Source organism: Lynx rufus, unplaced genomic scaffold (genome assembly GCF_022079265.1).
Source record: "Lynx rufus isolate CCGP_SWC_20201006 ecotype Redwood Valley unplaced genomic scaffold, mLynRuf1.p SCAF_22, whole genome shotgun sequence".
NCBI classification, from domain to species: domain Eukaryota; kingdom Metazoa; phylum Chordata; class Mammalia; order Carnivora; family Felidae; genus Lynx; species Lynx rufus.
Window position 1 is genome coordinate 6,616,303 of NW_025814837.1, and position 16,646 is coordinate 6,632,948.

At 45.5% G+C, this 16,646-nt stretch overlaps 1 long non-coding RNA gene and 1 pseudogene across 1 annotated transcript in view; both read left to right on the forward strand.

Moving 5' to 3' along the window:
* Nucleotides 1-444: 444 nt before the first annotated feature.
* On the forward strand, nucleotides 445-837 carry LOC124517645 (40S ribosomal protein S24-like; annotated as a pseudogene).
* An 11,821-nt stretch (nucleotides 838-12,658) lies between these two features.
* The window catches only part of LOC124517654 (uncharacterized), a 39,558-nt gene continuing 35,570 nt past the window's right edge, over nucleotides 12,659-16,646 (forward strand). The window contains exon 1 of the long non-coding RNA XR_006963521.1: nucleotides 12,659-12,949. This is a non-coding gene — a long non-coding RNA (uncharacterized LOC124517654). The remainder of the gene's footprint in view (nucleotides 12,950-16,646) is intronic.

Consider the following 16,646-nt stretch of genomic DNA (forward strand, 5'->3'; position numbering starts at 1 on the left):
AGTCCCGCATTGGGTTCCTGCTTGGGATTCTCTCCCTCTCTCTCTGCCCCTCCTTTGCTCGTGCGTGCATGCGCTCTCTCTCTCTCTCTCTCTCTCTCTCAAAATAAATAAATAAATAACTTTTAAAAAGGCTACAGTATCAGGAAAATATGCTACTGGCATAGGAATAGACATACAGACCAGTGAAACAGAATTGAGAGTCCAAAAATAAACTCGTATTCACATTTATAGTCAATAGATTTTCAACAAGGGTGCCAAGACAATTTAATGGGGAAAGAAGTCTTTTCAGCAACTTGATATTCATATACGAAAGAACACTTCCTCAAACATACATATGTAAAAGTTAACTCAAATGTATCCTAGACCTAAATGTTAGAGCTCAAACTACAAAACTCTTAGAAAGCTCTCTTTTCCTGTCCGGCTGCTTGAAGCTCAGCCGCCATCATGAATGACACAGTAACTCTCTAGACCAGGAAGTTCATAACCAACTGACTACTTCAGTGGAAACAAGTGGTCATTGATGTTCTTCACCCTGGAAAGGCAGCAGCACCTAAGACACATTTGGGGGAAAAACTAGCCAAGATGTACAAGACCACACCAGATGCCATCTTTGTATTTGGATTCACAACCCATTTTGGGGGTGGCAAGACAACTGGCTTTGGCATGATTTATGATTCCTTGGATGATGCAAAGAAAAATGAACCCAAACATAGACTTGCAAGACATGGCCTGTGTGAGAAGAAACAGACCTCAAGAAAACAGCAAAAGGAACACAAGGACAGAATGAAGAAAGTCAGGGGGACTGCAGAAGACAGGGTTGATGCCGGGAACAAGTGAGCCGGAGACTGGACAACAGAAGGAATAAAGATTCTGCAGTGGCTCTGCAGTGACTGTGCCAATTTTTCAGGAGAGGGTTAATAAACTAAGAACTTTTATGTGAAAAAAAAAGTCTTAGGAAAAAATATAGATGTAAACACGCATGACCTTGATCAGAACAAGCATTCTTAGATACGACACCAAAAGCACAAGCAATGAAAGAAAAAAAAAGATAAAACAAACTTCGTAAAAATTAAAGTTTTATGCTTCAAAGGACACCACCAAGAAAGTAAAAAGACAACTTACAGAAGAGAAGAACATTTTTGCAAATCATATATGATAAAGGACTCGAATCTAGAATATATAGGGAACACTTACAATTCAATAATAAAAAGGCAACCTAATTTTAAAACAGGCAAAGGATCTGAATAGACAGTTCCCCAAAGAAGATTACACATGGCCAATAAACGGTTGAAAAGAGGCCTTAACATCATTAGCCATCAGGGAACTGCACGTATAAATCATGAGCTGCTATTTCACATTCATTAGGATGACTGGAATTTTTAAAAAGAGAAAATAACAACTGTTGGTGGGAGTGCCAATGGTACAGCTACTTTGGAAAAGTCTGGAAGTTCCTAAAAAAAATAAACATGTGGGGCACCTGGGTGGCTCAGTCAGTTGAGTGTCTGACTTCAGCTCAAGTCATGATCTCGAGGTCCGTGAGTTCGAGCCCCATGGCGGGCTCTGTTCTGAGCCCTCAGAGCCTGGAGCCTGCTTTGGATTCCGTGTCTCCCTCTGTCTCTGCCCCTCCCTTGCTCTCTCCCTCAAAAATAAACAAATATGTTTAAAAATATAAACATACAGTTACCATATGACCCAGCAATTTCACTAATATGCCCAAGAGAAATGAAAACATGTCCACACAAAAACTTATATACAAATGTTTGTAGGTATATTATTCATAATAACCAAAAAAAGTGGAAATAACCCAAATGTCTATAACTAATCCATCAAATATGCTATATCTATATAATAGAATATTATTTGGCCATACAAAGAACTGAAGTACTGACCCACGCTACAACATAGATGAACCTTGAATATATTATGGTAAGAGAAAGAAACCAGTCACAAAGACTACACGTTATATGATTCCATTCATATGAAATGTCCAGAATAGACAAATCCATAGAGACAGGAAATAAATTAATGGTGGCCTTAGGCTGGCCTTTTGGGGAGCAATAGGAAGTGATTGCTAATGGACACAGGGTTTCTTTTTGGGGCAATGAGAATGTTTAAGAAATTTTTTTAATGTTTATTTATTTTTGAGAGACAGAGAGCGTGAGTAGGGGAGGGGCAGAGAGAGGGAGACACAGAATCCAAAGCAGGCTCCCGGCTCGGGAGCTGTCAGCACAGAGCCCCATGCGGGGCCCTAACTCATGAAGTACGCTATCATGACCTGAGCCAAAGTTGGACACTTAAACGACTAAGCCACCCAGGCGTCCCAAGAATGTTTTAAAATTGAGAGTTACCTGTTTTATGATGTGTGAGTTTTGATAGTTTGTGGGTTTGGACAGTTTGGTCCATTTCATGTAGTTTGCCACATTCATTTGCATAGAGATGTTATTGTTTTAATGTCTATGAGATCTGTAGTTGCCTTTCCTTTTCCATTCCTGATTTGGTAATTTCTGTCTTCTTTCCTTTTCTGTTTATTAGTCTGACTAGAGAAAATCAATTTTACTGGTCTTTCAAAGAACCACTTTTTGGTTTCATTGATTTTCTGTTTTTTTTTGTTTCCAATTTTATTAATAACCATTCTTCATTATTTCCTTCCTCCTACTTGCTTTGGGTTTATTTTGCCCCCTCCTCCCATCAGTTTCTTGTAGGGAAGCACAGGTGTTTGCTTCGAGACATTCCTTGTTTTGTAATATAAACACTTAATGCAGTAAACTCATCTCCCACTTTAGCTACATCCCACAAATTTTTATATGTTATATATTAATTTTCTTTCAGTTTAATATATTTTCTAATTTCCTTTGAGATTTCTTTCGGAAAAACGTCATTTCTTTCCTAGTGTTTGGAGAATTTTCAGTTATCCTCCTGTTATTGACTTATAGTTTAATTCCATTGTAGTCAGAAAGCATATTTTCTATGATTTGAATCCTTTTAAATTTGTTTAAGTTTGATTTATGACTCACAGTATGGTCTGTCTCGTTAAACGTTCCATGTGCACTTGAAAAGAATGTGTAGTCTGCTGTTGTGTGGAGTGTTCTATAAATATCAATTAATTCAAGGTAGTTGGTGGTGTTGTTCTGTTCTATCTTTGCTAATTTTCTGTCTTTTATTTCTATATATGACATACAGAAGACAGTTGCATTTTCCAAGTATAATGGTGGATACATCTACTCCTTTTCTGCTCTGACAGTTTTTGCTTCTTATATTTTGAAACGCTATTTTTGGGTATCATACATTTAGAATTGTTATGTCTTCTTGGTGAATTGGTTCTTCTATCACTAAGTAATGTCTGTCTTTAACTTGTAATTTTCTTTGCTCTGAAGTTTACTTTGATATTCATATGGTTGCCCCTTGCTTTGTTTTGTTTGGGACTTCCATGTTATAGTTGTTTTTTTCTTTTTTAATACTTTTTCTTTTATCCTACCTATGTCATAATATTTAAAGAGTTTCTTTACACAGGATGTACTTGGATCACTTTTTAAAAACTCCATGCTGTCAATCTTTTTTATTCGTGTGTTTACTTCATTTACATTTAATGTAATTACCAATATATTTGGATCTAGACCTCCTATTTTATTATTTTTTTCTACTTATTCCCTCTATTTTTCATTTTTGTTTCTCTTTTCCTATCTTTGGGTTAAACTTTTTGTGTGTGTTTTTAGTATTCCATTTTAAGTTATCTAATATATATTTGACATTTTTTTTTAATGTTTATTTATTTTTGAGAGAGAGAGAGACAGAGTGTGAGCATGGGAAGGGCAGAGAGAGAGGGAGACACAGAATCTGAAGCAGGCTCCAGGCTCTGAGCTGTCAGCACAGAGCCCCCACAGGGCGTGAACTCACCAACCATGAGATCATGACCTGAGCCAATGTCAGTTGCTTAATGGACCGAGCCACTCAGGTGCCCTTAGTTTTGACATTATCTTAAGTGTTGGGGAAGACGGTCCTGCCTGAGCATCTGTTCTCCTACATCTCCTACTGTGTGTGCCCAAACTGTAAACCCTGACTACTTTTTTACCTGGCCACTTCTCAGCACTTGGCATGGGTGCCCAAAGCACCAACAGCTGCAGGTTGGAATGTGGTGGCCAGTGAGGGGGAGAAGCCCCAGGGCACAGGCACCAGAAACTGGGAGGAAGAAGTGCCCATGCTCAGGTATAGACCCTAAAGGAAGGGAGAAAAGAAGCTGACTTTGTTTCCTTTGCTTTGCTTCCACTGTCTTCCTGGGCTAGCCTCCACCACTCCCTGTGCTTCCTGAGCTCCTAGCCAGAGGATAGCCTGGTCTCCTGGTATTAAGGACTTTGCAGTCCCTGACTCGTATGCATGTTAGACTCCTTGATCCATGTTCTCATGCAAAGACTCCTAAATTCAATTGATGGAGTTTTGGTGAAGGAAAGGTAGGGAAGGAAAGCCTAAGTGGCCTCGTGGGTGGGGCCCTGTGGGCCATTCGCTGTACCCTTGTGGCTCCCCCTGCTGAAGGATAGTAAGAATCCATGTGTTCTGTGTCTGCACTTTCCCTCCCCTAAGTGCCAGAAGGGATTCTCCCATCCGGAACTGCAGCATGTACAAACATACGAGTGGTCATGTAGACTGCAACTTTCCCCTTTCCTCTTTCCTCCCTAAACCATCCCTGGTGCTCCAGCAGAAACAATACAGAATTCCAGCAATAGAAAGAGAAATCTGTGTTCATCAGGTTTAATGGCTGCCTGATTACCCAAGGGCATTTCCTAGTGTAACAGTGCCACCTGGTGGACAAGCCCCCCAGTATACTGTTTGCTTGTTTTATTTGAGGAGGTTACGAGCAAGCTCTTGTTGAAACCGCATGCTTGACCCCTGGGTGCCTTGTTACACTTTGACCTGACATCCCCATTTTGGGGTTGATCAACTCAGACTCAATGACTAGCAAGGTGAGAAGAGCCCAACAGACCTCTCTGTTCCATAGGAACAGCAACTCAAGAGCCAGTGGGCCTGGCCTTACCGAATGTCTAGTTTATATAAGGAAGTGACAGCAACGTGCCTTTTGGGAAACAGGACCCCCACCACAGACCCTAAAGCAAGCTGCTGACTTAATGGGGTCCTCGATTCATGAAGATTCCCCTAAATTCCTGGGCCTGTTCTCTTGATGGCATCTATATACCAATGCACCACCTCCATAGAACAGAAAGTGACCAGGGTCTATCACTCAGAGCAGAACTCATGACAGTCCTTATCTCCCTGGTCGGGACTCCCCTTGATGAACCTTGTCACTTGTTTACTGACTGAGCTGTCGCCGATGGGCTGGCCATCTGGTCTGCTGCGGGAAGACTCTGGGTTGGCAGATTACAGGAACCCTCTGTGGGGCAGCAACCTGTGGGAACAAATCGCTGCTGCTGGTGGGACAGTTGTGTCACTGATGCAGATGCTCTCGGTAAGGGTTCTCTGGTGAAACCAGCTGGCGTCACATTGCTGATAAGGCCTTCACGGCCCACACCACCGCCTTCACTGGTCCACATGCAGGTTTCGGGCCAGAGCTGGGCTTCAGGGCCCCGTTCATGCTGTTCCCTCCACCTGGAAGGTTCTCTCTTCTGCTCTTCACCTTGCCAACTCATTCTCATTCTTCGGGTCTCAGCTTAAATCTCACTTCCCGCAGGAAGCCTGTCTGACTGCTCCCTACCTGCTGAGCTCGGATGGTGGCCTCCACAGAATTTGGCATTTTCTTCCCTTGGTCCTTCGATGTATTTGTTAACTTAATCGTTTGCAGTTGTTTAATCCATACCAGTTTCCCCTTTTAGACAATGAGAATATGAGGGCAGCATCCACATACGTCTGCTCATTGCTAAGGTCAGCCGGTGGTGAGTCAGCAGACTTGCAGGGAGAATGTGCTCTGTGCCCACCATGCCGTTGGGCTCCAACATTCCTAAGGACGAGGTGTGGCCCTTGCCTGCTGTTCTTTGCTTGTTGTCTCCACAAGTGCTGGGGCCCAGTGGTAACTGGCTGCCGGCCAGGAGGTGGGTCTACCTGTCAGAGGGTGTGTGCAAAGTGGAGACAAGGGGCAAGTGGCAGAAAGGAGGTCACAACCAGGCTGGAACCAGGGCCTGACGGTCAGAGCTGGACTCAGAAGTGGAAGTAGACATTGCCCACATCCTTTGGAGACCCTAAGGATCAGGGAGTCCCAACATGGGACCTGCTGGTGTTTGCCACCCTCAGCAGGCTGTAGTGAGCCAGGCTGCCCGGTGCTCTCCTAGCAAGCTCCAGAGGACCATCAGGGCTGGCGGGAGGAAGCGGCCCAGAGCTAAGGCTCTATGTCATTCTTTCCAACACTGTGGCCTCCTACGCCAGAGTGAGCCTTGAGACTCACTCTGGGGCCACTGACTTGGGGAAGTGACGGGGCCAGCCTGTCTGCTTGGAAATCCCCTGTGCTCCTCAGGGAGCACCTCGAAGAAGAGGGACCTGGATGGGGAGGCTGCTTTGGCCAGCTCCTTCATCATCCTCGATTTTCTGCTCTCCAAACGGCCTCCTGCCTCTCAACCTCCCTGGAGGCTCAGAGTCCTTGTTTTCCGAGGAGGAGGCTGGCCGGGACAAGCTTGCCCATTGCGTCCATCAGTATTTCCCGCAGAGGGCTCTGCTCACAGGCTCTGCCACTTTCCTCTTACATCCCTGGCAGAGTCACCTCCGGTGAGAACACAGGGAAACGAGAGAGATTTGTCTAAATTTGTCTAACCCAGAGCTTCACACAGCTGTGTGATCAGTATCCATTTCCCACAGAACACCTTTTAAGATTGCAGGCAACCCCGGCTGGGAAACTCCTGGATAAACGGTTTCCATTTTAGCCTAGCATGTAGTAGGCGCTCAGTGTATGCTTCCTAAACAAATGAATGCTTGAAGGGGTTGTGCCTCCTTGCCTTCACTTTCTTGGCTTCTCCAGGGGCACCGTCTTTTCTGCCCATCCTCCTCTGCGCTCCCGATCTGACTCCTCTGGCCCTAAGTGCATGCTCCCAGGGGGCCTGTGCACAGGCTGCACGGGGCCTGATCCATCCAGACCTCCAGCCTGGATCAGCTACTCATTTTTAAGCCCAGATGAAACCTCCTTCCCTAGGGAGGTGGGGAGTCCAACTTTCATTAAAGCAGAGAATAGTGGGGCGCCGGGGTAGCTCAGTCGGTTAAGGTTAAGTGTCCAACTTCGGCTCAGGTCATGATCTGGAGGTTCGTGAGTCGGAGCCCCGTGTTGGGCTCTGTGCTCATAGTGTGAAGCCTGGAGCCCACTTCAAGTTCTGTGTCTCCCTCTCTCTCTGCCCCTCTCCTGCTCACACTCTGTCTCTCTTTGTCTCTCTCTGTCTCTGTCTCTCTCTCTCTCTCGAAAATAAACAAACATTAAAAAAAAAGGAGCATAGAAAATGCCATCAGGATTGATTAAACACATTTCTCTTTTTTTTAATGTTTATTTCTTTATTTTGAGAGCGAGAGAAGGAGAGAGAGAGAGAACACATGCACACTCTCAAGCTGGGGAGGGGCAGAGAGAGAGGGAGAGAGAGAGAGACTCCCAAGCAGACTCTGAGGTGGGGCTTGATCTCACAAACGGTGAGGTCATGACCTGAACCAAAATCAAGAGTCGGATTCTTAACCAACTGAGCCACCCGGGTGCCCCTAAACACAGTTCTTGAGGAATGACTATGTAGCAGACACTTCGTGGTTGCTTTTTGGACACGCTTTCTGCTCTGAGAAGTTCTCGCTGCTCTTGGGGGTACATTATTTGATCCTGGAATGACCTGTCCCATCTGCTTGCCCTCCTCTGGCTCACAGATGACCATTTCTGCACACGGACGGTACCCGGGCCTTCATTCCCCAGCACCTGCCCACCTCAGTCAGTGCCGAGGGGCGTCAGGTCAGACTGAGAAAAGGCGAACACAATATCACACCGTGGGCTGGAACTTGGGGGCAGAGGTCACAGGTGGCTGCGGCTCCTATGGGCTGCACAGCTCCTCCCCCGGCAGCACAGGTGCCTCGCTTTCCGCTGCTAAAAATAGGTGCAGACCCGTAAAACCGTCACTTCTTGACATTTTAGAAGCCGTTCTAGTCATTTCAGTAGATATCAGCTCTAAAGAAGTGACTAGAATCCAATGTCTGGCAATATCTGTCCGTAATGAAAGCTGGTATTCCCTGGCAAATTCATTCCTTTTAGAGGCAAATTATTTCAGACTCCCATCCCGTAAATCGTGTATTCCCAGTGGGTTCAGAAACATTCATAGGTGGGTTACTATGAGCCAAAATAATCCAAGCACAGAAATCCAAGGTTTTTGTCAAAGTAACAAGCAACATGCAGTACTCCGGGGGGGGGGGGGGGGTTGGCGACGGCAGGGGCTGCCTGGACCTCTTCCAGTCCTCAGGAAGAGTGATGGGGCTGGGGTGTCCAGGGTTAACTAGGAGCCCTGGGCCTCCCTGAGATGTCCCCAGCAGGCCAGGCTGTGGTGTGACCAAATTCTTTTGGGTCCTTTCAGCTGGGGGTTCTCAAATGTAGGGGGAAACATATGTTTTAATGGAAATTATGAATTGTTTAGATCACACCCTTGGGGTTATCTGATTCTGGCCTTTTATTGCCAAAGTGCTGTTTTATAGTTATAAATTGTAGAAGTGCCTGGGTGGCTGAGTCAGTTAAGCATCTGACTCTTGATTTCGGCTCAGGTCATGATCTTGCGGTTCATAAGATGGAGCCCTACATCAGGTCCTCTGCTGACAGCATAAGCCTGCTTGGGATTCGCTCCTTCCCATTCTCCCTGCCCTTCACCCACTTGTTCTCTTGCTCTCTCTCAAAATAAACAAATAATAAATAAGTAAATAAATAAATTTAAAACATAATTATAAGTTGTGCGTGACTGATAGTGCAAAATAATTTTTGTCCACAGCCATGCAAATGAATTCTCTCTGCTGTAAAGACAATCCTCCCCTGTGGAAAAGCCAGTTTTGGATCCAAGTTCATTTAATATTCCTGATGTATTTAAAAAATTTTTTTAATGTTTATTTATTTTTGAGAGAGAGAGACAGAGTCGAGTGGGGGAGAGGCAGAGAGAGGGAGACACAGAATCCAAAGCAGGCTCCAGGCTCTGAGCTGTCAGCCACAGAGCCCAACGTGGGGCTCGAACCCACAAACCACGAGATCATGACCTGAGCTGAAGTCGGATGCCTTAACTGACCCAGCCACCCAGGCGCCCCTGATATTCCTGACGTATACAAATGTGTCTGTTCTTTGGATTCTCTTTTGAATTGATTGTAACATCCTCCAGGTTTCTTCATTAATAATGAGTTAAATACAATGTTTAACACATGCTCATTTTATATCTATTAACGTCATAGGTTTATTTTTTGCTGGAAGTGGTCCACCAGAGTCAACCGCAGAGTTTGTGTTCCATCAGGTCTGGGGTAGGGCCTGAGCACGTGATTTCTAACACGTCCATGGGGCACACTTTGGGAAGTCTGCATTAGGCTTCCTCCAAAGACAACTCTGGGGGTGGGGTGGGGGGGCGTGACAAGGGCTCCATTGCAAGGGGAGGTTCTCCTGGGGTGTCTAAGCCCCTGGGACCCACCGGGTACCTCCCGGACCCCCATGGAGACTCTGCTTTGCAGAGACCAGCAGAGGGGAGCCCAGATGAAGGGAAGAGGGATCATGGAGCCAAGGTGCCTGGCCGGTGCCTGCTACACAAGTTGTCCCGGGCTGTGGGCTTTCATCCATGTGCAGTTATCACTTGGGCCCCTAAAAGCTGGCGTGATCTGAGGTGGGCATGTGGCCCCGGAAGGGTGGCTGAGTTAGAGTTGCCTCCCCTGGGTGCCCTTTCTCTTACTGAGCACAGAGCCAGCCTGCATGCAGCCCTGCCTCGAGCAAGGGGCACATCACATCCTGGGCTAGTCTCTAGGACCCGGGACCCTGGGAGAGGCGGGGAGGGGTCGCTGCGGCACCCCATCCTACTACCATCCCCCACCATGACCACCCTCTTTCTGGGATGCAGAGGACAGGGAGACCTGAGACTGTGACCCTAGCTGTGAGCTGTCTTAGGCATGGCTAGACTATCCCCACAGGTTCCAGAAGGCAGGGGTCTTTTTGATTTTTCATGGCCACATTTGAATCTAGCCCTGTCTGGCTCTAAAAATGGGCTTTTTCTGGCACAGAAGAGGCTGTCGACACACGGGGGGGGCTCCTCTGACTGGAAATATGCCTGCTTTTGACATCTGACCTTGCAGTCTTGATCCTGCTCTGAGACACCCCATAAGCAAGAGTCTTGTGACCCAGGACAAAATACCTAATCTTCTGGGACCTCAATTTTTCTCTCTGTAAAGGGTTACAACAGTAGTGGTGCTGGCTTTCCAGAGTTCTGGTGGGGACTCCTTGTTATTCTCACTAGAAGTGGCAGCCCTGGGGTCAGGGTGCTCGTCGCCTGCATGAAGTCAGATGGTGGGGGAGGCAGAATCATGGCCCTCCATGATGTCCCCATGCTAATCCCAGGAACCCGTGGGTATGTTAGGTTTCGTGGTAAATCGGAATTAAGATTGTTTCGGATGGAATTAGGGTTGCTAATCAGCTGACATTCACATAGGTAGCTTACCCTGTATTATCCAGGTGGACCCACTACAGTCACAAGAATCCTTAAGTAAAAGGGAGGCAGAAGAGGAGTCAGAATCATCAACTATGAGAAATTGACCTGCTATGGCTTTGAAGAGGGAGGAAGGAGGCCGTGAGCCAGGGAATGTGGGCTGCCTCTGGAAGGTGGAGAAAGGCCGGGGACAGATTCTCTCCTAAATACTACAGAAAGGAACACACTAATTTTAGTGCATGTCAGACTTCCAGCTGATGGAACTGCAGGATAATACATCTCTGTTTTTTTTTTTTTAATTTTTTTTAACGTTTTATTTATTTTTGAGACATGGAGAGACAGAGCATGAATGGGGGAGGGTCAGAGAGAGGGAGACAGAATCTGAAACAGGCTCCAGGCTCCGAGCTGTCAGCATAGAGCCCGACGCGGGGCTCAAACTCACAGACCTCGAGATCATGACCTGAGCCAAAGTCGGCCGCCCAACCGACTGAGCCACCCAGGCGCCCCACATCTGTGTTGTTTTAAACCACCAAGGTTTTGGTAATCTGTCACAGCAGCCTTAGAAAACCGCTACAGAGGGTAACGGTAAAGCCCCTTTGTAAACCAAGCACAGCAATACGTGTGCTGTTGTGGTTCGTAGAAGGAGGCTCGGTATTACGTGTTCACACGTCCCACCTTCAGGAGCAGCAAAACGTTTAAAAATGTTAACGGAAAATGGGGTTTCTGGTTCCAGATGAAACAATAAACACACGTCTCCCCATGTGGCCTGCTAAGTACACCCTAAGAACATCGGGCATTAAACATAAAACTCAAATGAGAAACCACTAAAAGGGGGAGAGAAGGCAGGGCAGCTAGAGACTCAGGATCTCAGGAGGGGGATGATGTTGAATTCTGCTTTTTCTTTTTGTTATTGTTTTTGCTTTATACGCCTCTAGAACGGGTGTGAGAGAAGCCTAAAACCCGGAGTCGCACGTAGGCCAGCGGGCGCGGACCAAAAAAAGCCTCAAGGAAAGGCTGCTCCCTCCAGCTGAAGGACCAGGAAAGAGGCAGCCTGCAAGACAGAAAACAAACAACTGTTGGGGCACCTGGGTCGGTTAAGCGTTTGACTTCGGCTCTGGTGCTGTGAGTTCGAGGCCTGCATGGGGCTCACTGTCAGCGCAGAGCCCGCTTCGTATCCTCTGTCCCCCTCGCTCTCTGCCCCTCCCCTGCTCTTGCTTTCTCTGTCTTCTCTCTCCCTCTCAAACAACAACAACAACAACCTCTTCTACTCCACGCAAACACCACAGGAAAACTGGCTGCCACCAGCCCGTGTGTCCAAATGGAGAGTCTAGAGTCCAGATTTCTATCCTTGCCCCACGGTAACAAGGGGCCCCAACCCCCAGGTTAAGGAAACCCTCGTGAGGAGCCTACACTTCCACCCCGCCCACACCTGTGCCCTTCCCCCCTCCCCCCGCGTCAAGGGAGGCGGAAGGAGGAAACTTCTGTCCTTCTCTGTCGGCAGCAGATGGCGCTCGCCTCCTCTCCCCGCCCCTCGCACACGGACAGAGGCCGCGTGCGAAACAGAAAATTTAATTAAGATCCAGAGGCTCATAACCCAAAATGGCTGAAATGAAAGCCACTCGCACCTTGAATGAGAAAAGATAATTAACAGATAGCAGCCCCTCCACAACGCAGATTTTGGAAGGATCTGACGAGCACGTTAGAGCAGCTGTTACTACAATGGCAATTATGAACATGCTTGAAACAAACGAACAATCTAAAAATTCTCAGCAAATAAATAGGAAGTCCCACCAAAAACATCGAAGACTTAAAGAAGACCCAAATGGAAACTTTAAAGCTAAAATATTACAGGGTGCCTGGGTGGCTCAGTCAGTTGAGCGTCAGACTTCAGCCCGGGTCATGCTTTTTTTCTAAAACCTTTGTAAAGTGCACTACAGTGACTAAGCCCTAGCTCTTTCTGGATAGCAGTGCTCGGGACAGATATCCCAAGGCATCTGAGGACCAGCTGTTACTGGTGTATTCATTAGTATGGATTGGGTTCTGGGAGTTAAGGGCTGTTTTTTTCCCTCGCGAACCAGCTTGTTCTGTAGAGAAGGAGGAGATTGGCTACGGTTGGTTGGCTGGTGGGAGGTGGCCAAATCTGGCAGCACCGGATATTATCAAGTGGACTCGCCTTTGGTTCCTCTGCGCGTTCAGTTTGCTCCTGCCTTTGACCTTGCGGATGTAAGCCTGGAGCCCCTGGAGCCCCTGGAGCCCCTGGAGCTTGTGCTGGTATCCTGACGCTTTGGCCTCCGGGGGCCCTGGGCATCCTGGAAGGCGAAAGAGACCCCCACGACCCACAGGTGAGATTCTCTCCTCAAGTGGGGCCTTGGATGTTACTACCCTTGCACTTGTTGGTACAGAACCTGTCCCTCAGTCCTTGCTGGGTCCCCGGGACAGCTGCAGTCCCATGTGACTCTGTTGGGTCAGGAGCAGTTTTGAAGATTTTTGCTTGCTTGGTAGGTGGCATGAACCACACTCCGTTCTGAAGGGTTTGGATAGAGGTGTCAAAATGTCTGGTTGACCAGTTGTCCCTTGGTGCTGTCCTGTACATAGCTTCTTGCTCTGAGATGCCAGGTTAAGGGGTCATCTCGTTAACATGGTTGTGGCAAAATTGCTTTGGGGTGGTTTCCGAGTTTGAGCAGGTGTGGGAGCAGGTGGGAGGGTGAAGCTTTTTAGAGGTGATACAAGTGGCCTGAATGGGCAGTGGGTGTCTAATGCTCACATTTATTATTTGAGTGGGATGGAGGGGGTCCCGAGGTTTATAGGCAAATAACAATAATAATTACTATAATATACATATAAGTTATATAACCTTAAATATAAAACCTAGATCATCATAAATTATATATCCATATAAAAAAGTAAAAACCATATAAGCAATAAAAAAATAGAAAATTACCCAATCTGAGCTATAGAGAAGAAACAGTTTAAAAAAAAAAAACAAACAGAGCCACAGGGAGTGGTGGGATTTAATATTTGTATTACTGAAGCCTCAGAAGGAGATGAGAAGAAAAGTGTGCGGCTGAGAAAGTGTTCAAAAAAATAATGGCTGAAAATGTCCCAAATTTGACAAAAGTTACAAGCCAACAGACTCAAGAAGCTGAACAAATCCCCAACAGGATCAGCCCAAGAAAGCCACACTGAGATACAGGATAAAAATTCTGCAAAGGAAAGACAAAAAATATCTTAGCAATAAGAAAAATGACATCTTACCTGTAAAGGAAAAATAATCCAAATTATGGTAGATTCCTCATAAGAAATTATAAAAACCAGAGGAAGTGGTACAACATTTTTCAAGAGCTGAAAGAAAAGGTCTGTCAATGCACAATTTTATATTCCATGAAAATGTCCTTGAGGAATGGAGGGCAAATCAAGACCTTCTCAAATGAAGAAAAACTAAAACAGAGGCATCTGGGTGGCTCAGTTGGTTAAGGGTCCGTCTTTGGCTCAGTTCATGATCTCACAGTGAGTTCGAGCCCCGCATTGGGCACTCTGCTGTCAGCGCAGAGCCTGCTTTGGATCCTCTGTCCCCATCTCTCTCTGCCCCTCCCCTACTGGTTCTTGTTCTCTCTATATATACTTAAACTACATATAAACTTTAAAAAAAAAAGTAAAACTAAAACAGTCATTGCCAGTAGAGCTATTTTGAAAGAATGGCTAAAGGAAATTCTTAACAAAGGAAATGATAAAAGAAGGAATCTTAACCCTTAACATATTATACACAAACATTAAGAAAGATAGAAGACCTAAATGTGACAGCTGAAACTATAAAACTCTTAGAAGAAAACATGGGAGCACACCTTTGTGACCTTGGATTTGGCAGTGCTTCCTTAAACAGAACACCCTAAGCACAAGAACCAAAGAAAAAATGGATAATTTGGATCTCGTAAAAATTTTAAACATTTGTACTTCAAAAAATGCCATAAAGTGAAAAGATAGCCCACATAATGGAGAAGGGTTTCTCAAATCACGTATATGATAAGGGTCTTGCATCTATAATAAAGAACTCTACCAAGTCAGTCATTTGGGGGAAAAAAAGTTAAGAATGGGCAGAGTATCTGCATAGATATTCTCCAAAGAAGATAAAACAATGACCAATAACCAGAGCTAAAGAACGCGCGCACCATTGGTCACCAGAAAAATGCAAAGCCAAGCCACAATGAGATCTACTCCACACTCACTAGGATGGTTATTATGGAAAAGACGGACAATAACAGGTGTTGGTGAGGATGTGCGGAAATGGGAGCCCTCATAGTGCTGGTGGGAATGTAGAATGGTACTGCTGCTTTGGAAGACCTTTAGGCATGTCCTTAAAGATTTAAACCTCGAGTTACCGTGTGAGCCAGCAGTTTCACACATAGTCCTGTCCCCAAGAAAAATGAAAGCCTACTTCCCACAGAAATTTGTACGTAAATGTTGCTGGCAGCATTGCTCGTAATAGCCGAAAAGTGGAAACAACCCAAATGTCCATTAACTGATGAATAGGTAAATCGAATATGGTATATCCACCCGATGGAATATTATTAATATTGCCTGGGAATATAAAGGAATGAAGTACTGACACGTGCTACAACAGGGATGAACCTAGAAAATATTATGCTAAGCGAAAGAAGCCAGTCAGAAAACATTATATATTTCAAGATTCCATTTATATGAAATCTCCAAAATAGGCAAATCTGCCCAGAGAGAAAGTAGTTTTGTGGTTGCCCACAATGTGGAGGGTGAGAGCTAAAGAGTATGGGGTTTCTTTTTGGGGTGATGAAAATGTTCTAAAACTGATGACTGTGATGGTGGCACACCTCTGCGAATATGTGAAAAATAGTGAGTCGTACACTTGAAATGCATGAATTGGATGTAGGTGAGCCATTACCAAAACACGAAAGAATCTTAGAACCTCAGCAAGAAGGACAGAAAAGGAGTAAATATATAATAGATTTTCTTTTTTTTTTCCCTTGACTTTTCTAAATTATGTTTGGTTGAAACAAAAATTACTGCATTTTCTGATGTGGTCCTCGTTGTGGACCAGCTAAGACAATTGTAATGTAAATGGGGAAGGGTAAAAGGCAGGAAAGAGAAATAAGGGAAATAAGGGAAAATAAGTCTCCCCTTGATTTCTCAGTGTTCCTATCAGAGCCTCAGACTCCAGAGATTAGAAATTAATATTCAACAGAGGATTTTTTTTCGCTCCCCACCTCCCAAAACATGTTACTTTGCACATATCATTAGGATTAGATCTGCAATCATTTGTTTCCCTGATGGCAGAGCTAACTATTCCCATCCAGTAGCCTTTTCTTATCTCTCCAAGAGAAAAAAAAAGATTATGTTCTAGGATGGACACCTAGGTTACAACATTATCTTCCTAGGTAACGGCTTTTGAAATTTCAAAAGGAATGAAACCAAGGACACACAGACATTTGTACATTTTAAAAGCTGACCGTTGAGCTTTATTTGGACTCTGGAGGTTTTATTTCAAAGGGTTAGAGTAAGACATTTCCAAGGAGACTCTCTGAAAAAGGGAGAAGGAGGCCGCTTTCTCTTGTACATAAATGGCCTAAGTTCTGTGTTCATCGCTTAAAATATAGACTGTGTCTTTGCATTTGACCTAGCTTTCATTGCATCATTTCAGGGACACAGGAGAAGCATGTAAGTAAGGTAAATACAGGTACTAGATGGGATTGAACTGCGTGGGTCCATTTACAGGTGGACTATTACCTTTTTTATTTTTCTTGAGTTGACAGTAAAAGCCACATGGCATTGATTTACAACTGCCCAGCCCAGTCTCCACAAGAATGAATCTAAGGCAACAAGCACAAAAGTCTTACCTGCTGCCCTCTGAGTATCCGAGCAGGGCTGGCAGGCAGAAGTTGGAGCTAAAGTATAGGAACATATCAGAGAGCAAGGACAGCTGGTGGCCCCAGCACCCAGGCTCCCGGTCCTCTGCCCCCAGCTTTGGGGCTGTGCAGGGATAGCTGGAGGGCCTGGGACCCTCCTGGCCAG